Source organism: Salvia miltiorrhiza, chromosome 1, assembly GCF_028751815.1.
Source record: "Salvia miltiorrhiza cultivar Shanhuang (shh) chromosome 1, IMPLAD_Smil_shh, whole genome shotgun sequence".
NCBI classification, from domain to species: Eukaryota; Viridiplantae; Streptophyta; class Magnoliopsida; order Lamiales; family Lamiaceae; genus Salvia; species Salvia miltiorrhiza.
The window spans coordinates 54,626,465-54,650,051 of NC_080387.1; the positions used below are offsets into that span (position 1 = coordinate 54,626,465).

The window sequence follows — 23,587 nt, forward strand, 5'->3', positions numbered from 1 at the left end:
TTTCACAGACTTTCATGATATAGCAGTTCCACCATATGTGAAAATATATCCAGTTTGTGACTTAGCTTCATGTGGATCGGATAAAAATCCTGCATCCGAATACCCCACTAGAGTATTATCAGAATTTTCTTGATAATATAATCCAAGGTCAATGGTACCCTTTAGATAACGTAGAATGTGCTTAACACAATTCCAATGTCTTAAAGTGGGTGCAGAGCTAAATCTTGCTAGAAGATTAACAGAAAAAGCTATATCTGGTCTAGTATTATTAGCCAGATAAGTCAATGCTCCAATTGCACTTAGATATGGTACTTCAGGACCAAGTATCGTTTCACCCTCTTCAATTGGTCGAAATGGATCTTTCTTAGTATCAAGAGATCTAACGACCATTGGTGATGCTAATGGATGTGCATTATCCATATAGAAGCGTTTTAACACTTTTTCTGTATATGTGGATTGATGGATAAACGTTCCTCCACGGATACGTTCCATTTGCAAACCAAGACAAAACTTTGTCTTTCCCAAATCTTTCATCTCAAATTCTTTCTTCAAATATTCAGCAGTTTTATTGAGCTCTTCAGGAGTCCCAATTAAATTTAAATCATCAACATAAACTGCTATGATTGCAAATCCACTTTCGGTTTTCTTAATGAAAACACAAGGGCAGATATCATCATTCTTGTATCCTTCTTTCAAAAGATACTCGCTCAGTCTATTGTACCACATACGACCAGACTGTTTCAACCCATACAACGATTTTTGCAGTTTAATTGAATACATGCTTTTGGGTTTTGACTGCAATCCTTCAGGCATTTTAAATCCTTCGGGAATTTTCATAAATATGTCATTATCTTATGACCCATATAGATAAGCAGTCATTACATCCATAAGGCGCATATCAAGCCTTTGTGACACAGCCAGACTAATCAAAAATCTAAAAGTAATAGCGTCCATTACTGGAGAGTATGTTTCCTCATAATCAATTCATGGTTTTTGTGAGAAACCTTGTGCTACGAGTCTTGCTCTATATCTCGTAACTTCATTTTTCTCGTTTCTCTTTCTAACAAAAATCTCACATACATGCTGCAAATACTCCAGCTAAAATTGATGTCCCTGAAGGACAAATAGCTTTGGCAGCAAATGAGTCCAAAATTCGTCAAAAACGTGGTCGACCAGTTGGTTCCAAAGATTCTATGCCTAGAAAAAGAAAGGGGCAAGATGGAAACCAAACAATGACGAAAACGACTAATCAATCAAATGAAAGTGATGTAATTCCTGAAGAATTACAAGTATCTGAAAATCATGAGATCTCAATAAATTATTTACATCAGATACTAGAGAGAGAAAATATCATTGTTGATGATATATTTGCCTTTCATATAGCTCTTCATGTTTTAAATGAGGATCCTCAACTAAAGTCTGTTGCAGAATGCAAACATAGACTTGATTGGCCAAAGTGGAAAGAAGCTATAGAAAGGGAATTAAATTCCTGTGATAACCGGAAAGTATTTGGGCCTATAGCCTTAACTCCGGAATCTAAAATCTCTGTTGGATATAGATGGATTTTTGTTAGAAAGAGAAACGAGAAAAATGAAGTTACGAGATATAGAGCAAGACTCGTAGCACAAGGTTTCTCACAAAAACCATGAATTGATTATGAGGAAACATACTCTCCAGTAATGGACGCTATTACTTTTAGATTTTTGATTAGTCTGGCTGTGTCACAAAGGCTTGATATGCGCCTTATGGATGTAATGACTGCTTATCTATATGGGTCATAAGATAATGACATATTTATGAAAATTCCCGAAGGATTTAAAATGCCTGAAGGATTGCAGTCAAAACCCAAAAGCATGTATTCAATTAAACTGCAAAAATCGTTGTATGGGTTGAAACAGTCTGGTCGTATGTGGTACAATAGACTGAGCGAGTATCTTTTGAAAGAAGGATACAAGAATGATGATATCTGCCCTTGTGTTTTCATTAAGAAAACCGAAAGTGGATTTGCAATCATAGCAGTTTATGTTGATGATTTAAATTTAATTGGGACTCCTGAAGAGCTCAATAAAACTGCTGAATATTTGAAGAAAGAATTTGAGATGAAAGATTTGGGAAAGACAAAGTTTTGTCTTGGTTTGCAAATGGAACGTATCCGTGGAGGAACGTTTATCCATCAATCCACATATACAGAAAAAGTGTTAAAACGCTTCTATATGGATAATGCACATCCATTAGCATCACCAATGGTCGTTAGATCTCTTGATACTAAGAAAGATCCATTTCGACCAATTGAAGAGGGTGAAACGATACTTGGTCCTGAAGTACCATATCTAAGTGCAATTGGAGCATTGACTTATCTGGCTAATAATACTAGACCAGATATAGCTTTTTCTGTTAATCTTCTAGCAAGATTTAGCTCTGCACCCACTTTAAGACATTGGAATTGTGTTAAGCACATTCTACGTTATCTAAAGGGTACCATTGACCTTGGATTATATTATCAAGAAAATTCTGATAATACTCTAGTGGGGTATTCGGATGCAGGATTTTTATCCGATCCACATGAAGCTAAGTCACAAACTGGATATATTTTCACATATGGTGGAACTGCTATATCATGAAAGTCTGTGAAACAAACATTGACTGCAACATCCTCAAATCATTCTGAAATCATTGCAATCCACGAAACAAGTCGAGAATGTGTATGGTTGAGAAATGTGACGAGTCATATCCAAGAGTCGTGCGGGTTAGCTTCATCAAAGGCCAAACCAACTGTTTTATATGAAGATAATGCTGCTTGCATCGCGCAACTCAAGGAAGGATACATCAAAGGAGATAGGACGAAGCATATTTATCCCAAGCTCTTCTACACACACGACCTTCAAAAGGGTGGCGATATCGACGTGCAACAAATTCGCTCAAGTGAAAATCTGGCGGACTTATTCACCAAGGCATTACCAACATCGACATTCAGAAAGTTGGTACACGAGATCGGCATACGTCGACTCAAAGATATTCAATGATCTCAAGTTCAGGGGAAGCAGTTGTACTCTTTTTCCTTCGACTAGGTTTTGTCCCATTGGGTTTTCCTAGCAAGGTTTTAATGAGGCAACATCTTTTATTTTAGGGATTGGTCAATCAAGGGGAAGTGTTGTAAATATATCTTCTAGATATATCTTATGTGTGTTGACCAAGAAACCTAGAGGGAGAATAACACTTGACATCTTCAAGCCGCCAGAGTTGACTATCCTCCGTTCACACCGGACGTGTGTGAACGTTCACACCGGACGTGTGTGAACGTTCACACCGGACGTTCACACTTGGTTTAACACCTATAAATATGGGTGTATTGTGAACTTCATTTCATTCACTAATCTATTCTCTCGCTTCTCTCAAGTTTATAACATCTCGCTTCTCTCTAGTTTATAACATATATAAATATATACATATCTGATTCTATGGAACGATAATAATAGGGGAAAGCGTCGAAATTTTAAGATATTTTATTTAATTTGTTGCAAGATAACTGCGGGGACGAACGAAATCTTTTCTCAAATTATTGAAACATCACACTGCAAGATAGCCGCTGCGGGTACGCAACTCAAAATAATAAAAATAAAATTAGAGAGATTTCAGCTTTGTCCTTTCCGATGCTGACAAAGAATCCTCTTCTATCATTTTGATTTCTTTTTCAAACATCATCTTAATCATCTACTACGAAGGAACATTTTGAGTTATTGGCTGCGTTGTCGTCACGGTAGAAAGTTAATATCGAAGATCTAAAATTCTGAATTCGAATCATCAGTCTTTATCGCGCTGTGTTTAAAATTTCTTTATTTCTTTATATAATTTATTAATAAAAAACATTTTGAGTTATTGAATTTTAGATTTTCGACTATTGATGTTTATCAGATGTAAAATACTATTTAGTACACGAAACTAAATTACCAAAATATATATATGAAATATATTTGATCGTGGTTATACAAAAATATTCTTAATCGGGACTTTTGAAGTGCGGCGAATTAAATCACCATATTTTCAATTTTTACAATTTCGTCCTCCCAATTTTTTTTCGATCGTCAGAGTGTTGAATTTGAGCTTATATGGATTAGTAAAGACGATGCCGTTTTGTTGAGGCCTAAACGACGTCCTTTCGTACAATTTCAGTTAAAAAATTCTTCAAACTATAAAGCAATTGTATCATGTATTTGCACCATATATAATTATCAATATTAAGCATTTTATAGAAACCAACATCGTAACATGAATATTATGTGACGAACTAATTCATGTAAATTTCAACTCAACAATTCGACAACTGAAAAAAAAAATTGCAGGAACAAAATTGCAAAAATTGAAAAGATGGGGATTTAATTTATCACACTTCAAAAGTCACGTTAAAATTGGAAATTCAAAATAGTTCGTGATAAATTAGAAATTAATTCAGTTCTTAAATTATAGAAATCTATATTAGATTCATCATTTTATTAAATGGATTTATTGAATTAGAATTCCAGGGAGGGCGCGCATTTTTATTTTTTAAATCTCATCACTTTTTATTATGTTACTCATAAAATTCATCATAATTTTATATTGTATTTCGTATTTTCTATTTTTTTTATAAATTTGTGGCGTAATCACTCCCATCTTAATAAATTGCAAATAATTAGTTTGGGGAGCTAATATATAGTGGTAGGTATATCACTCAGCTCCGCCGTAAATAAAACTTTTACACTGCTTTTCTGCTAGTCTCAAATTATAACGTGACAATATGAAACTGACTATATTTTTGGATAGTTAGTAGGGTATATAATATCATCGCAATCCATAACACAGCAAATCCATCTTCACCACAACCGTAACTAAGAGCATCCGCAGCGCTGGGTGCGATGGCCGGATCGAACCCGGCCTATCGCACCCAGCGCCGTTGCTGCACCCGGGTGTGAGGGGGGGGGGGGGGGGGGCGATGCTTCGCACTCGGCGGAGACGGGAGCGAAGGAGGGGTTCGAACCAAAAAAAAAGAAAAAAAAAAAAGGAAAAAAAAAAGAAAAATTTAAAAATAGCCGTTTTTTTACCGTTTTTTTTTTCGTTGCCCTTTTTTTTTTTTTTTTAATTTCTATAGCCCCTCTATATATACATATACAACCTCATTTTCTTCTTCATCCTCAATCATTCATCCATTCTCCTCATTCATCCATTCTCCACAACGACTTCTAGTGACGCGAGTATCTCCACCCGGCCCCAAGGCCAAAAGGAGGCCAAGAGAGACAAACGGAAAGGCAAGAAAAAGGCCGAAGAGACGTCGAAGGATAATTCAATGAAATTTTAATTTCTTAATTATTGTAAAATGGAAACTAGAATAAAACTAATTCAAAAATAAAATAAAATCTATTGCACCCAAGTGGGTGCAATACCATTGTTGGAGTGGGTGCAATAGAAGTGAGACCCATTCTATTGCACCCACTATGGGTGCAAGCATTGTGGATGCTCTAATATCTGCAGAAAAACAACATTAAGATAAAGTATGACGAATGACAACATATATCATATGATGATGAATAACAATGCATATTTGATAACATAAAGGCCAAAACGAGACATATTTTCAATACACGTTACATATTACTCCCTCCGTCCTACGAAGCATGACCCAGTTTCCTTTTTAGTTTGTCCCACGAAGCTTAACCTGTTTTTAAAAATGGCAAAACATTTACCCTTTATTCACCTTTTCACTTTTTCACCTACCACACTTAACACACAAAATACCAATTTTTTAATTCTCGTGCCGAAAAAAAATGGATCATGCTTCATGGGACAGAGGGAGTATATGCCATGTACATGTACTCATCAATTCTAATTAAACGTGGAGTCTAAACTAATTAATCTCGTAGCGACAATTATGTATTCGTGCATAAATTATTTTAAGCATTTCATACAATGAAGAAACAGTTGTAAAGCGAAATGGTAACACCACGCATATTGAATAGACACAAAAATTTTACTCACAAACTGTATTGTTAAAACATTTTGTATGCAATTTTTATGGCATTTTACAATAATGTTAACACAATTATGTTTTTTCGACATAGTTGCCAAAATTTAAATATAATAAATAAGTATATTGCTCAAATTAACAAAATCGAAATTAAGATAAAGCAAATAAAAGAGACCAGTACGAGTAGAAATGCTAAAAGGGAGCAAGTAACTTGACAATACAGAATTCCTGAGCTATAAAAGGTGACATAAACTATTTTACCGGAATCTAATCTTTGTGGACGAAATAAATCCTCCTAGCTGAAATGAATCATTCCTCTAGTAGCCTATGGAGGGGGTGGAATAATTAGTGTGGATTAGTCATGATTTCTAATTTCAGATGGGTGTTTGATATCATTGGTAATTAATTCCAAAAAGTATTTGGTATCCATTGAAATAGGTTGGATTAACATATCAAATACCTAAATTAGTAGCCTATGGAGGGGGTGGAATAATTAGTGTGGGTTAATCCCATGGGGGAGGTGGGATAATTAGTGTGGGTTATCCCACAAAATAAGCTAGGGTCTTGGGATAAACCTGGAGTTGACCATATTAGTAACACATAATATCAAACACTACATAAATCCATATTAATTTAACTTATCATGCTTTTAAACACATATCAAACAGACCCTAGATGTTCTACAGAAATGCGACGTTGTAGATGTCACTGGTTGATTATATCTGAGTGGCCTGAAACGATTTACCCGTGTTAAAACAATCATGAAACGATTTTGCAAAGGACAGAAAAATCTTGGTTATAGGTGTTGTACGATGCTGAGGCATCATACCCGGAAATACTTCCCGCATGCACTTCCCAGATCAACATTGTCTACAAATTAACGGCATCATTTGACAAAGTAATCCAACAGTTAATCAGAGAAACAACCTTCATAGAAACTGAATCCAGTGAAATCATTACAACTATTCCTAGTCACATCTAGGGTGACAAGGTAGGTAATGTTGTGAATGGGGTAGAGAATAAACAGCTCAGCCATTTGATAGGTCATTATAAGGGAGTTGAACGCGTCATCTACTTTCCCTAATGCCATTTTCTTCAACTATAACGAGACACTTCATGAGCTTGCACTGCAACTTCATGCTGAACTAAGACAACAAACAGATTCCAACATAGAAAAAGTTGACAAATTTAAGCAGATAAGACAAAGAAGAAAAAGAATCAAGACTCCTCAGCGCGGTCAAGATACTTCAATAAAGCTACAACGTCAACCAATGAGTAATATCGACATAGACATTCATAATTAAGTCGAACATGAAACTCAATGATCCATAGTTACCAAATTATACATTAATAAATAAGATAACACCACTGTTGGGATCGGATCGAAAAACGCAGCGGAAATAATTTTTTTTCGAAATTATAAATGAAATAACTATTATTCCATTCCAACGGCATTAACGACTTTACATTAACATAATGAGAGAGCGAGAAAAGAATCTCATACCTTTTCGCACTCCGATTGATGTCGGGATTAGAAGTAATCGGTTGCTCGCAGGAATCCAAGCGTATCCCCTCTATCAAATCCACACTTTAGCGACCGTGTCAAGCGATTAGTTCTTCGCTAGCAAAACTAAGCACTCTTGTGTTCTAGAGAAATCAGAGAGGGAAAGACCGAGCAGAGAGAGCATCAGAGGAAAAAAAACAATGCAGAAGACGTTTTTTAACTCTTGCAGAAACGATCCTAATTAACGCAATAATTAACTCGCTTAATTATGGAATTAATATCTTTCTGCGGTTACGTCTGCTGGACAGCCGCCTCTTTTCTTCTTCTCCAATCCGGATAGTATCCGGATATCTTATATCCATATACAATTATATATATATATATATATATATATATATATAGGGAGAGGTTCAAGAAAGAACCATAAATAAAAGAAGACCGGAGAACCATTTTCAGCCATTCGATCATCAAGATCTACGGTGGATGCATCATCTTGTTGGATGAATGCAGATCCTGGGTTCGAATCCTGAAGGGAGCATTTTTTTTTAATTTTTTTAGTGCATTAATTTTAACAGGGAATGCATTAATTTTTACAGTGATGCATTAGATTTGATGGTTCTCCCGTTCTCACAAATAATGTAGTTCTCTCTAGAACCACACCCTATATATATATATATATATATATATATATATATTATATTGATTTTACTAGATTTAAAATTAATCTAATTAACTTAATCTCTAACTAAATTAATCCAATTAATTTAATATAGAACCAGACTTGTTAATCTGATTACATTCAATAAAACAAATTTAATTTAATATCTAAATTAACTCATTAATTTAGAACAAGTCTCAATTTAATTAATCGGATTAATTAATTCGATTTAACTATTAAATCGATTCAATCTAATTTATATTCACTTTAAATGGTGGAGCAATTTGTTGGAAAAGTTCTAAACAAGAAACGGTTGCTGATTCCACCACAGAAGCTGAATATATTGCTGCATCTGATGCTGCAAAAGAAGTTGTTTGGATAAGGAATTTCATTCAAGAGTTGGGTGTCGTTCGTTCAGCTGTTGATTCGGTACCTATATACTGTGATAACAATGGAGCTATTGCGCAAGCTAAAGAACCAAGATCTCATCAAAGATCCAAACACATTATGCGAAGATACCACTTGATTCGAGAAATCATTGGTAGAGGATATTGAATTGTTGGAAATAGCTCACACATATGATACATACTCATAAGATGAGAATGTTGCGTTTCATCAACATTAACGTAGTTGACGTAAGTGTATATATGTGGGTGATTGTTGGAGAACAAGTACACCGAACTGACCCGATAGAAATTCTTATATGGAATTTGTTTTATCGAAATAAGAATTACTATATTATGATAGTATACGATTAGTCCTTTGACTTGAGACACCATAGTAATCTTGTATTAGTTCTATTTTATTTTAATATATTTTCTGATTGCTAGTCAATCACTAAAGATTTTATGTTGGATGAAATATGAACTTATATGGAGATTAATGAGTGGTCAATAAAGAATCTAATACTTGTGAGACAAGAGAATTTCCTATATTTTTCATTGTTCATAACTTGAAGACCTTGGCCAGGGCATAATGAATTATGATTCATTAAAGGGTTATTGAATTCAATTGAAAATATGATTATTGGATTATTTTGAGTTTTCGATTTAATTCCATACTCAATATCCAATTGGAAAATTAGATGATAGAAAGACCGTACGTGTATGACGATTCATAATCAAAATAGGTTTACTCGCTATTTCACATAGTGCTAGATGGCCATGCTACTTGCTAGATGTTCCCATGGATTATAGGTTCTTGAAATTAAATAGTTAATTTCAAGTTAATTAATTTATCAAATAAATTAATTAAGTTGTAATGTGTTACAAGCCTGTTACTAATGCTAGTCGTGAACCAAAAAGGGTCACACACAATTTAGTAGAACGTGTCAGATTGAATCGATTTAATAGTTAAATCTAATTAATTAATTCGATTAATTAAATTGAGACTTGTTCTAAATTAATGAGTTAATTTAAATTAATTTAAGTCTGGTTCTATATTAAATTAATTGGATTAATTTAGTTAGAGATTAAGTTAATTAGATTAATTTTAAATCTTGTAAAATCATATCATATGTATATATAAAACTGTATTCGGATATAAGATATCCGAATACTCTCCGGATTGGAGAAGAAGAAAAGAGGCGGCTGTCCAGCCGACGTAACCGCAGAAAGATATTAATTCCATAATTAAGCGAGTTAATTATTGCGTCAATTGGGATCGTTTCTACAAGAGTTAAAAAACGTCTTCTGCATTGTTTTGTTTCTCTATGCTCTTTCTGCTCGGTCTCTCTCTCTCTCTGATTTCTCTATAACACAAGAGTGCTTAGTTTTGCTAGCGAAGAACTAATCGCTTGACACGGTCGCTAAAGTGTGGACTTGATAGAGGGGATACGCTTGGATCCCTGCAAGCAACCGATTACTTCTAATCCCGACATCAACCAGAGTGCGAAAAGGTATGAGATTCTTTTCTCGCTCTCTCATCATGTTAACGTGAAGCTGTTAATGCCGTTGAAATGGAATAATAGTTAATTCATTTATAATTTCGAAAAAAATTATTTCCGCTGCGTTTTTCGACCGGAAATCATCCTCGAAAAATTACCCTCTTTAACACGCAGTCAAAATGCATACATGACCACAAATTTTAGAATCAGCTTCTGATATCACTCGTGCGCTAAAAAAATCAATCAAACATTCAAACCTACCGAGCTTCACAAATGAAATTACACAAAACGCAGGAAAATTTGGAGCATGCTAAAGTATATAGATTTACCTACATTTCGATTTTCACATACACATTCAAATTGTAAAATCTATGAAACTAGTAATAGTAAACAATATAAGAAAATCTGAAACAGAAAATTCAAACCTTTGGAGCTCCTGATCGTTTTGAGAACAGTCTTGTAACCAAGAGTGTACTTTCCACTCTTCATCACAACCGCCAACCGGTTGTTAATTTATGCTCTCATGAGTCTTCTTCTGCAATTTCCCCAATTCTTTTATATAGGTCAGTTTTTTCAATAGATCCAAATTAACCAAAATAGCAATACAATATTCAATATTACATCTATGTGTGTATATATATAGGGCGAGAGAGTCACCGTCTTCTTGCCGGACGACACCATTGTAGCAAAAGAAGAGCTGCGAAGAGCAACCGCCGATGACGAGATGAAACGAGACTTGAGCAACCGACGCCGTTTTGCGTTAGGGTTTAGAGAGGATATGTGTGCTGCGCGTGTGAGTCAAGTGTCTGTTTATGGACTAGTAGTTTTATTTAGTTTTAGGTAAAGCCCAAATTTAAACTTGGGTATTTTGTGGGCCATATTCATGTTATTGGGCTTTTAGTTGGTTTGCATCATATAATGTTAATAAACAAAAAAGATATTTATTCCCTAAAAAAGAAAGATGTTTATATGTTCATATTTCTCCCCTTAATGAAGAGTCTAAAACATCATGTCTTCTAACAAGCCATTTTTGTAATGACATCTGTGTGATGTTCAATTGAACAGGAAGGTAATTCGTAAAATAGAATCTTTTCAAGTGTACGTGCAATTATAGCAATAAGAATCTTGCAAGTCCATTTTTTATCTATTTAAATACATAGTACTATATATCTGAAAATTGATTAGTTGTAAATTATTTAAACTTATCTACAAATAGAGGGTACGTGTTTGTCAGCTACATATATATATCTAAGGAAAAACTGAGAAACCATGTATAAAAGAACTTCAAGAATTACTAACATTTTTAGTTCGAGTTGCACCAATTTTATAGTATGATCCGTCTATTTTATATGATTTAGGACTATAACATTAGCAATGAGATTTATTTGGAGCGCGCTATCTATTAATTTGATCAATGCATGGTTTTAAAAATTTATTAGAAAATACTCTCCCCATCTCATTTTAGTTTATATGTATTATTTTTTTCGGTTATCCTATTTGACTTTATATGTTTTTAGATAGTTATTTTACATTATATTAAAATTTGCGCAAAAACTCTTCGTCTTCTCGCCACTGCCAAAAGCCGTGAGAGGAACCGCAATGCTTTAATGGAGCCTGACGTCAACATTTTTCTTCCGATTTCCAGTAATTGTTGAAAAACCCGCCGCCCAGCCTCACGCCGGACGGCCTGGAGCTTCTCTCGCTGTCACTCCGTCGCCCGCCCCCAGTCCCCAGCAGCAGCTGCCACCCCTCGCCGCCTCGCCCAACGGCCAACGGCCCGGACTCCGACTCGTGCCTATTCCCAGGCACCCACTCCCCAGCAGCCGCAGCTATTCCGGTGACCCCGCGACCACCCCTTGCCGCCTCGTCAACGGCCGCCTCCGCAGCAGATCGGCGCTGTTCTTGCGCCATCCACCAGGCTTCCAGCAGATCTGCAGCCGTGCAGATTTGAGACAGCAGCAGACCGGCGCATCTCCTACGCCACCAAGCAGATCGTTCGGCGCCGCCACCCAGCAGTCCGGCTCCCAGCAGATCTCCGACGCTTAGGAGACAGAGTCGTAGCTGCCACCGGATCCGCCGACGCAGCGTGCAATACTCCCAGTAGACATCACCTTTGCGCAAGATCGGTCAACGCCGGTAGTCACGACGCTATGCTCTGAATCACGCCTACCAGCCACCTATCTCAACGCCTGCAGTCTCTCTCGGCCGATTCCTCCCGCTCTGGCCGGCGTCATCTGCTGTCACTGTACCCAAGTTCCAACGCCAATGTAAGCTTTCTAGTAATGGTTGAAAGCTCTGTCGTTGTGCCGTCCTTCATCCTTATCGTAGTCTCTTCTCTGCTATGAAAATGGCGTATGGTTTGGAGTTTGAGATTTGGATTTCACAATACTTCGAATAGAGGCAGTTTACGGATTCATCTTCTACAAACTTATTTTCCTTGGATATGAATGCTTACTGGAATGGATATTTGCAATAGTGGATTACCTTGAATGTTTTACAACTGATCAGTGGCTGTTGAGTTGAATTAATTGTGGAGTAACTTGAAGTTGCTTGGTTGAGAGTTTTTTCCTATTTCATTGACCGGAGAGCATGAGTCGCGAGGAGGTTTGGAGGGTGGTGAGGAGAAGAGGGCACGAGAGGACCAGAGAAGAAGGCAATGAGGTGTATCAACGGAGCAATAACTTTCATAGACAGCCGAAGACTTGGAGGACTGGTGCTGGTCGATCGACTGGAGAGGTTAAACCTCCTCCGAGATCACAGAGAATCACCTTCTTCTTCAACAACATCCCCGAACATTGCAGCTTTGATTTCTTAAGAAGGAAGTTTGGTGCCGTCCGCGTTCCGACAGACATTTTCTGTCCCAATAAGAGAGATAAAAAAGGGAAGCCTTTCGGCTTTGTCCGATTCGAAGGTGTCAAGGATACAGAAGGTTTGCTTGAACAGTTGAACAAACTTTGGATTGGAAGCTACAAAATTAGATTTTTTAAACCAAGGTTTGAGAGGGTGGTGAGGGATGAGGAAAAAAAGGGGTTCGACGCCAAAAGAGATATTGGAAAGAAACCGGACTACTTCCATTTTTTGGATTCTGCAAAGAAGAAGCCGGGAATTTCCTTTAAAGAAGTTCTCACTGGAGTCTCTGAAGGAGAACCCAGCACAAGAGAAAAGCTACAATTCAAAACTTCAGAGGAGGATTCAAAGTGGCTTGAAGGAACATTCACAGGTTTCATCAAAGATGATTTCTCCTGGGATGAAATCAAAGAAGAAATCAACAGCGAATGTGCCGGGAAACTGAAAGTTTCGACGATGGGGGGAAGTTTGGTGCTCATCCGAAGTATTTGCGAACTGTCAACACAAGAAGTTCTCATGGAGTTAGATGAATGGAGTGACTTCTGGTTTCTTTGGAAGAGGAAATGGAACTTCGTGGATGTTCACCAGCAGCGATCTATTTGGACGAAATGGATTGGGATCCCGCTTCATGCATGGAACTCTCGTTTCTTTGATTCGGTGACGGCAAAATTTGGGCGGGTTTTGAAAATTCACGAACTCACGAAAGAAAGAGAGAAATTGGACGAAGCTTTGATCCAAATCTCTACAGGTCTCAAATCCATTGAGCAAGTAGTGGAGTGCTGCATTGATGGAGCTAGTTTCACACTTCGCATTGAAGAAATTCAGGATAACCCACTCTCGTCCTTGTTCGGAGAACCGGATTTAGACGAGTCGGAATCGGAATCGGATCCAGGATGGTCGGATGGAGTGGAATCTATGGATCAGGCTAACGCTACCATTGGAATGATGGATGGCATTGGTGTGGAAGATGAAGACGTTTCGATTCTCCAAGAATTGAACTCTTCGATTCCTTCGCAAGACGTCTCAGTTCTCCAAGAATTGAACTCTCCGATTCCTTCGCAACAAACCGTTGCAGATACGTCAGTAGAGGTAACCAATCATGAGGAGAAAACATTGGGAGGCTCGAGACTGCTTTTGAATGCGAGTGCTGTCGCAGTTTTAAGCCAGTCTTCTTGCAGGGCCGAGCAGGCCTCTCTTTGCGAGGTACCTATTTCCTTGCCCACGGTTCCTGCTGTGAGAGAAAAGAGAGAAAAGGAACCCATTCTTCTACAAGGGGGTATTGATGATCTGGAAGATAACAGTGAGAATCTCGACGGGAATGTTTTTGTACAAGAAAATAACCATTCTGAGGGAGTGTCTAGGACCGAAAAGGATGATTCTTCGGGCTCCCAAGCAGGGGAAGCTAAGCTGCCTTCCAACAACAAAAGGGCTGATCACCGATGCACAAAAGGAAAAAAAGGTAAAGGGAAAAAGAAGAATAGAGCGAGGGAGAAGGAAAATTGGGGGCGTTTCATCTCTGAAATAGAACCACTAAATGGGAGAGAGGAGGAGGCCGGAATTTCAGGTCAGAAAATCTGGGACTTTGGGAAGAAGTTAGGTCTTTCAAGTCAGATTGAAGAAGAGGTGATTGTGCGCCAAATCGAGATGCAAGGTAACTTCCTTTCCTTCAATAATGCTGGGAGTCAGATGAATTGTCCATGAATTTACTGTCATACAACATTAGGGGCTTGGGGAGTATTGCGAAACAGCGAGATGTTATGGATCTTGTAAGAGGGCATAAGATTGATATTTGTTGTTTACAAGAGACAAAAATGGAGACTTTTAGTGATGTTTTTTGTAATTCTTGGTGGGGGTTTAATAACACAGATAAGGCAATCAGGAACTCTGAGGGGAGAGCTGGGGGAATTGTGTGTTTATGGAATAGGGAGGTGTTCGAAGCATCTAGTTCTTGGGATTTACCGGGGGCCGTGGTTGTTAACGGTAGGTACAAGGAGGACGGTCTATTGTGTTGCATTATCAATGTTTATGCGCCAACTGAATTAAAGGAAAAGAGGATTCTCTGGGATGCAATTGGTTCTATTGTTGAACAGAATGCGGATCGAAGTGTGTGTATTTTGGGAGATTTTAACGCAGTCAGGAGAAGAGAAGAGAGGGTGGGCAGCGGGGAGACGTTTCGAGCGTCGGATGCGAGGTTTTTCGAGGATTTTATTAGGGGGAACGATCTGAAGGAAATTCATACACAAGGTCGAAAGTACACTTGGTACAAGCCCAATGGCAAATGCAAGAGCAAGATCGATCGTTTCCTTGTTAACGAAACTTGGATGCTTACTTGGGAAGGAAGTTCTGCACGCGGTCTTCAGCGTTCGATCTCGGATCACTGCCCAATTGTTCTCACTACTAGAACGGAGGATTGGGGACCAAGACCTTTTAGGTTCCTAAATGCTTGGACGAATCACCCGGAGTTTGAAGATGTTGTAAAGAAAGTGTGGACGGGGACTAACTATCAGGGATGGAGCTTTTTCGTGGTTAAGGAGAAATTGAAGAAACTTCGCGAGGCTTTAAAAGTTTGGAATCGTACATCCTTTGGTGAGATTGATTCTAAAATTCACGAATTAAAGAAGGAGTTACAACAGAAAGATGAGCTTGACGAGCAGAGTTGTTTAGGCGAAGTGGATGTTATCAGGAGAAATGAGCTCCAAGCTCTCATTTCCCTTCAGATGAAGCATAAGCAGATGACTTTACAACAGAAGGCTAAACTGAAATGGCTTAAGGAGGGAGATGTGAATTTCGGCTTCTTCCATAAGGCGATTAAAGGGAGGCGGTTGAAGAATGACATAGGCGGACTGATCTTTGATAACTCATGGATCTCCAAACCGGAAGAGGTAAAAGCTAGGGTGAGAAATCATTTTGAAACCTTTTTCAAGCGGAAAGATAGACAGATGCCTGTTATTCCCATTGACTTTGTGAGAAGGAAAATCTCTGATGAGGAGAGAAATTGGCTGATTAGAGGTTTCGAACCCGAAGAAGTTAAAGAAGCGGTCTGGAGCTGCTCTGGCGATAAAAGTCCAGGACCTGATGGCTTTAACTTTTCATTCTGGAGATCGGCTTGGCATGTGGTTAAGGAGGATATCCTCCAGGTCTTGAAGGACTTCCACGCGAACGGTAAAATTCCTAAAGGAGGTAATGCTTCTTTCATCGTTTTAATACCGAAGAAAGAAGGGGCTGATTCGTTGAACGAATTTCGTCCAATCTCACTCATTACCAGCTTGTATAAAATCATTGCAAAGATCTTGGCGGGGAGACTGACGAAGGTGATGGGATCGATCATCTCTGATAATCAAAGCGCTTTCGTTAAAGGGCGGTTCATTCTCGATGGTGCGGTCATTTTGAATGAAGTTGTTCTTGAGTCAAAAAAGAAGCGACGAAGCCGGATATTCTTTAAGATTGACTTTGCCAAAGCTTTCGACTCAGTTCAATGGGATTTTTTGGATACTTTGCTGGATAGAATGAACTTCGATGGGATTTGGAGGAAATGGATTCAAGGGTGTCTACAGTCAGCCACGGCAAGTGTCCTTGTTAACGGGTCATCAACGGGAGATTTCAAAATGGAGAGAGGCTTGAGACAGGGTGACCCGATGTCTCCCTTCTTATTCCTCATTGTTGCGGAAGGATTGAATGCGCTTGTTGAGAGAGCAGTGGAACGACAGTTATTGTTTCCTGTTAAGATTGGTAAGGATGAAGTGCCGATTACACACCTCCAGTACGCGGATGACACCATCTTTATTTTAGAGGCTGATGAGCGTAATGTGGAATCACTGAAAAGTCTGTTGCTTCTCTTTCATTTTGTCTCGGGTCTTGCTGTCAACTTTGCGAAGAGCAGCCTGATGACGGTGGGAGTGAATGTGTCAGTCGAGAGGACATGGGCTTCGTTTCTCCATTGCAAGATTGGTTACTTCCCGTGTCTTTACTTGGGAACCAAAATTGGAGGCCGAAGCAATGGTGTTAGCGAGTGGAAGTTCTTGGTGGATAAAGTCTCAAACAAAATTGCAAGCTGGAGAAAAAGACCTCTCTCGTTGGCAGGGAGGATCACTCTTGTCAAAGCGGTGCTTCAATCTATTCCGGTATATCAACTGGCCTACGCTTTCATTCCCAAGACTGTGCTCAAGAACCTCAATTCCTTGTTCTCAAGATTTCTGTGGGGTGGAGACTCTCAGTCGAGAAGAATCACCTGGTTTAAATGGAGCTCCTTGTGTTCCAATAAGAAAACAGGAGGTCTTGGGTTTCGGGATGTGGAATTGTTTAATCATGTTCTGTTAATTAAATGGCTTTGGAGATTTTTGGTGGATGGGGGAGCTTTGTGGGCGAGAGTGATCAAATCGATTTATGGGGAACTTGTCTGGGGCGAAGAGGGGGATTGCTCGATGGTGGGAAGAAGTGGACAGTTGGGGTGGTGGGCGAAAATTGTGGAGAAAGGGGGAGGAAGAGACGATAGATGGTTCATTGATCACCTTCAACACAGTCTCGGGGATGGGATGAATACAATGTTCTAGGAGGACGTGTGGGCTGTTAACAAACCTCTCAAGTTCTCTTTCCCGAGATTGTATAACTTGTGCTCGAATAAGAAAGCCCTTGTCGGAGAGAGTGGGTTTTGGGAAGGAGAAGAGTGGGTGTGGTCGGTGAATTGGAGGAGGGATTTGAGGGAAAGAGAGAATGGACAGGTGGAGGAACTTTTGAGACTTGTTGCTGCTTTTGTCCCTTCTACAGGTTTAACTGATGGATGGAGTTGGAGGGCAACTACGGACGGTAAATTCTCAACAAAGTCGGCTTATGATTTGGTGGCGGCTTCCAGAGAGGCGCAACAAACTCAACCGGCTGAGATGGCTATGGTTTGGGAGGCTCCAACATCGCACAAAGCCAAGGTGACAGCGTGGAGATGTCTTAGAAATCGTTTGGCTACATGTGACAACTTAAGAAGACGACAAATTCAAATTAGCTGGGAAGAGAGAGGATGCAACGCCTGTGTCGCTGGAGAGGAGACGACGGAACATCTGTTTCTTCATTGCCCGAAAGCTGCGGCGGTGTGGGACCAAATCTTCCAATGGTTACACATCAAAACGACAAATCCTAGAGGTACTCTCCATCATTACACTTCCTTCATCTCTGCTGCCAAAAAGAAGAAAGGAAGAAGATTGCTAAATGCGTTATGGGTGGGAACGGTTTGGACACTATGGGAAAAAAGAAACGAGAGTCGTTTTCAAGGAAAGATTTGGGATATTGAGAGACTTGTTTTACAGATCAAGGGTAGACTTTGGAGTTGGAATGGGGTCTATAAAGTTTTGGAGTTGAGAATCCCTTTCACCATGTGGTGCTCAAAGGGTTTCAATCTTTCCTTCTTGTTTTGATTGGCATCCCTGGTGCCTTGCTTTTTATCTTAATAAAATTTTAATTTTACTGATCAAAAAAAAAAAAAATTATATTAACATATCGTTATACTACAATTTTACCTTTTTATATAAATGTGTCGAAAAATAATTGGTCAAGTAAAGTTGAACAAATGGATAGTTTTTATATAAGATTTCATGCTCCTTAAATTACATGCATACCGACAGAAGTTTAGATTTTATGGACGTATATTTGACTTAATCCCGCAGTTAACTAGTATAAAGTCATGATTATGAAATGATTAGGCGCAAAGATCGATATATAATTAGGATTTGGCTGTGTTTTGTGGAATGCCTGATGAAGATAAGAAAGCGATGCGACATTGGGATTATTGTGATTGATAATACGTGTCCTCATTTGCATGAATACTGCTTTAATCAAACAGTTGAACTAACTGTATTTGTGGCCTCACTCTTTCTACTTTGTGGCTTATGAAAGGGACAATGTCTTCTACTCACTCTCTCCAATTTTAATATTATTTTAGTTTCATAAAATTTACTGTTATTTTTTAAATATAGTCAGAACTTTGATAATATGTAGAATTTTTTAACTCGAATTTATAAATATTTTCATATATAGCATGTATTTACTTTTATTACTTAATTTTATAGCGAATTTTTCGACCACATGTTAAATCATAAGTATAGAAGCACACAACTTAGACGGAATGATCAAAATTTTAGTTTGAATTATAAACTGGACAATGAAGATAAGCAGTGAATATATTTATAATAATTGTAATTAAAGTCACCATAATTTGGCTCTATTAATTGAAATTTCAACTCGGTTTGACCGAGTCTGCCTAGTGCTATAAAATCGTGAAAAAAAGGTAAAATAAAGGTGATGTTATAATCAATAAAAAAAATCATAATGTTGGATGGTTCGAGACGCCAAGAATGTCCATTTGTTAAAAGAAAACCTCAGAAACTTAGGTAGTTGGAGGAATTTATATACTAGAATAGTTGTATGATAATCAATAAACTTATTTATTGTTGATGGGCCATAAAATATATTCACCTTTGAAAATCAGAGACATTAGTATATCAGACCCTTACGCCAACTAAAATCAATCAGTGACCCCTACACAATTTTATTATTCTTTGTGATGATATGTCCCTTTACATGCTACGTCAAGCTTGTATTTTATGATGATTGCTTGATTATTTTCCTTTTAACAATACTATCGCATATGATGAACATTTGGATCCGTATTATGTGTATGCATCTCGAATGATTCTAATATTTCTTTATTGAATTATTGGAGAAGATCTAATTAGATATTTTAGTAACAAAACCAATGATTGATTAAAGGTCTAATATATTCAATCTTTGTTTTCTTTTCCCTTTTTGAGTAAACACGTATTGAGCTTGGTTTTGATGATATTCGAAATTTAATAAACCAGTTCCTTTTCGTTATCCCGATGAATAATATAAATGTCCTTTGCATATAACGCTAGCTATGGTTGGATTAATTACAAATATATTTTTGACACTAAAATATATTCTTAATTTTGAACAGGATGGAGTATAACACTACAAAAAAACGTGTGTTTACCGGCGTAAACTACCGGCGGCGCTTTTGCCGTCGGTACCTAACGGCGGCACGACGGCGGCATTTCAGGCGACCCGAACCTTCGAAATTACTGGCCAGTTACCGACGGCAAACCCGCCGCCGTTAACTAGCGACGGCGACGCCGCCGTTAAGTTTTGAATATTCAATAAAACATTATTTTAACACAATTACCGACGGCGTTTTTGCCGTCGCTAGCTAGCGGCGGCACTTGCCCTCGGTTAGGCCTGTCGATCGGTTCGGGTTTGGGTATCCGAACCGAAATTTTCGGTTACCCGAACCCGAAAATCGCCCATTTTCAATACCCATTACCGAACCGAAATTGGTGTTCGGTTATCCAATAACCGACTCGGTTAACCGAATCGGTTATTTGGATAACCAAATACCCGAAAGAAAAAAAGAAATTAAATTTCAGAAAATTTTGGAAAATAAAGAAATCGAACTATTTGGTTTTCTTACTATCGAGTTTTCCAATTCAATTAGTTTGGAATGAAATTATGCAAAAGTGCAATATATGTGTGAAATTAAATATTGCCTCTCGACAAAATCCTCAATTCCAAATAATAATTGAGAGTTCCGCTTTAACAAATGAGAGATATGCATTAAACAAAAATGAATGGCACCCATGAAAAAGGAAAAAAATCGATTCAGCTACCTCTACATTTGCTTCAGAAGCAAATGAGAGAATGAATTTGGGGAAAATAGTAACCTTTCGATATTAATTTGCTTTTCCTGGAAATCTAAAATGTGCAGAGGTGCTGCGGCGATGGCTGCTACTTGCTGGAAGGCGGTGATGCGGCTGGAGGGCGGTGGCGCCCGCGGACGGCAGGGCGACGAGAACGGCTGGTGGGTGATGGGCGGCGGCGCTGGACAGGGTTTTGTGGTAAAAGAATTGAGAATGTGTTTGTGCGTGCGTAGCTTTTGCAGTTAGATTAGGAATTTAGAATTAGAAAATAGTACATTTTTCTAATTATATAATTTTTACATATAAATTTAATTTATTTTTGGTTATTCGGTTAACCCGATTCGGTTATCGGGTTAACCGATAACCGAAAATTTTACAAATATACTAACCGAAAACCAACCGATAACCGAAAAATCGGTTTTTGGGTATCCAAACCCGAATCGGTTCGGTTCGGTTATTGGGTGAACCAATACCCAATAACCATTTAGACAGCCCTACCCTCGGTAATGTCTAATATTAGGGCACGCGTAACCTCCTTTTTTCAGTTCTGCGCAAAACAGATCCCCCCACCCCCCGCCGCTTCTGCTGCTGCCTGCTGCTGCCACCAGCCGACCACCGCCGCCGAACCCCGCCGCCGACCGCCGCCGTGCCCAGCCGCCCGGTAACTCTCTTTCTCTCTCTCTCTCTCTAGATATCATTTAATTTTAATTATATATATATATATATATATATATATAATTTTTAAATTTAATTTGACTTATATTCTTTATTTTAGTTCGACGATTTCGTTTCGCCTCTTTCTTCACGACACTCGCCGGAAACCACCACCGTACGTACGCTTCTCTTGTTTAATTATTTATTTATGAATTTTTTTATGTATTTATATGTTAATTAAATAGATTTATTTGTTATATATAGTTAATAATTAATTTATAATTAGCTTTGTTTATAAATAAATTATATGAAGCATGAATAATTTTAAATTATATCAATTGAAGCATGATTAATTTTAAATTATATATATTAATCAATTAGTATATGTTGTTAGTTTAATTTTAAATTATGAAGCATGATTAATTTTAAATTATATTTTAAGTTGTTAATTTGTTAGAATAATTTATATATGTTGGATAATTTTGTTAAATTAAATGTTATGTGCTATGTGTTTATGAAATGTTATATTATTATATATATATATATATTGTGGGATAGATTTAATCAATTTCTTAAGGATCTTCTCCCTTTGGGATAGAAATTGATTATTTCTTAAGGATCTTCTCCCTACAAATGATTGTTTTTAATTTAATTACCATGATTTTTATTGCTTTTATTTGTATTGTATTATTGCTTCGACATTGGGGGGTCGGGTAGACCTAGTATAGGCTTAGTAAATTAGGACCACTATGGTCACTATAGTTGCTGGTAGAGTCGAGCACTTGGTAGTTAGGATAGTGGGGTTATGCTGTCGAAATTTTGTTAGATTTCAAGTAATTTATTATGTTTTATTTGTTTTTTTCAATTAGAATTTGCAAGAATGAGTGATAATCGTACGTGGATGTACGCGAGATACAATGATCGTACCGCATTTGAAACGGGGCTTGAGTTTTTCCTTGAGTGGGCGTTCAATCAAACGGCGTACACAGATGGACAAGGTAACATTAGGTGCCCGTGTAAGAAGTGAAAGAATCAAGCGTATTTAGATGTACCTACGGTCAGAGAACATGTTAGTAGGCGTGGATTTGTCCTGAATTACAAAGTTTGGGTTTGTCACGGGGAAGCACCGCTGTCTATGCCGATAGAACATGCTATAATGAATGAGGATGATGGATTATACAATAACTACGAAAGGATGGTGCATGACCATGCTGGACCTAGTAATTATCAAGATCCTCCAAATCTGGAGCAGCCGCCCAATAATGACGCTCAACAGATTTATAACATGTTGGATGCAGCGGATACTCCATTGTACACAGGATGTGACACGTACTCACAATTAAGTTGGATGACTCAATTCATGAGCATAAAGACTGAAAGCCACATGTCAGAGAAGACTTACAATCAGATGTCTTCGATGATGAAAGCTGCTTTACCAGAGGGTAACAACTGTCCAGAAGACTTCTATAGTACGAAAAGAAATCTACGTGGTTTGGGTTTGCCAGTAGAGAAGATCGATTGCTGTGTTAATAACTGCATGTTGTATTGGGGGGAAACTAGTGAGCTACATAGTTGTATGTTCTGTGACCAATCACGATATAAGGACAACTTGCGTGCATCTGGGAGTCGCAGAAAGAAACAAGTGCCCGCTAAACAGATGCACTATTTTCCCTTGACGCCCCGATTGCAGAGATTGTTTGCATCTCCTGCAACTGCTGAACATATGCGGTGGCATGCGACCTCCACAGACGATGGGATAATGCGCCACCCGGCCGACTCTCCGGCATGGAAACATTTGAATTCAGTCTTTCCTGGATTCGCCGATGAGATTAGAAATGTGAGATTGGGCCTCTCTACAGATGGTTTTGCCCCATTTGCACAATCAGGGCGTCAATATTCTTCTTGGCCAGTTATTGTCACGCCGTATAACCTGCCTCCGTGGTTGTGCATGAAAGAACAATTCATGTTCCTCACAGTCCTCGTGCCTGGCCCATCAAACCCAAAGATGAAGTTGGACGTATTCTTACAGCCATTGATACACGAGTTAAAATCTCTGTGGGAGGTTGGTGTGAACACTTACGACATATCGTTGAAGCAAAATTTCCAGATGCGAGCAGCTCTGATATGGACTATCAGTGATTTTCCAGCGTACGCTATGTTGTCTGGGTGGGGTACAGCTGGGAAATTGGCATGTCCACATTGCATGGAGAATACAGAAGCATTCACTTTGCCGATGAGTGGAAAACAATCGTGGTTTGATAATCATCGGAAGTTCTTACCTCCTAACCATGTGTTTAGGAGAAACAAAACTTCATTCTTGAGGAATAAGACATGCAATGTTGGT

The 23,587-nt window shown here is 38.2% G+C and overlaps 1 long non-coding RNA gene across 3 annotated transcripts; it reads right to left on the reverse strand.

Annotated features, from left to right (window-relative positions):
* Nucleotides 1-6,539: 6,539 nt before the first annotated feature.
* LOC130994627 (uncharacterized) lies at nt 6,540-10,894 on the reverse strand. 3 transcript variants are annotated; one of them, XR_009091849.1, is made up of 4 exons: nt 10,703-10,854; nt 10,471-10,580; nt 6,828-7,143; nt 6,540-6,729 (listed from the first exon to the last, which is right to left on the reverse strand). It is a non-coding gene; the product is annotated as an uncharacterized LOC130994627 (long non-coding RNA). The 3 variants fall into 3 exon arrangements; XR_009091848.1 differs by lacking the exon at nt 6,540-6,729 and having other exon boundaries at nt 6,909-7,138; nt 10,703-10,894; XR_009091847.1 differs by lacking the exon at nt 6,540-6,729 and having other exon boundaries at nt 6,909-7,143; nt 10,703-10,894.
* Between the last annotated feature and the right edge of the window lie 12,693 nt (nt 10,895-23,587).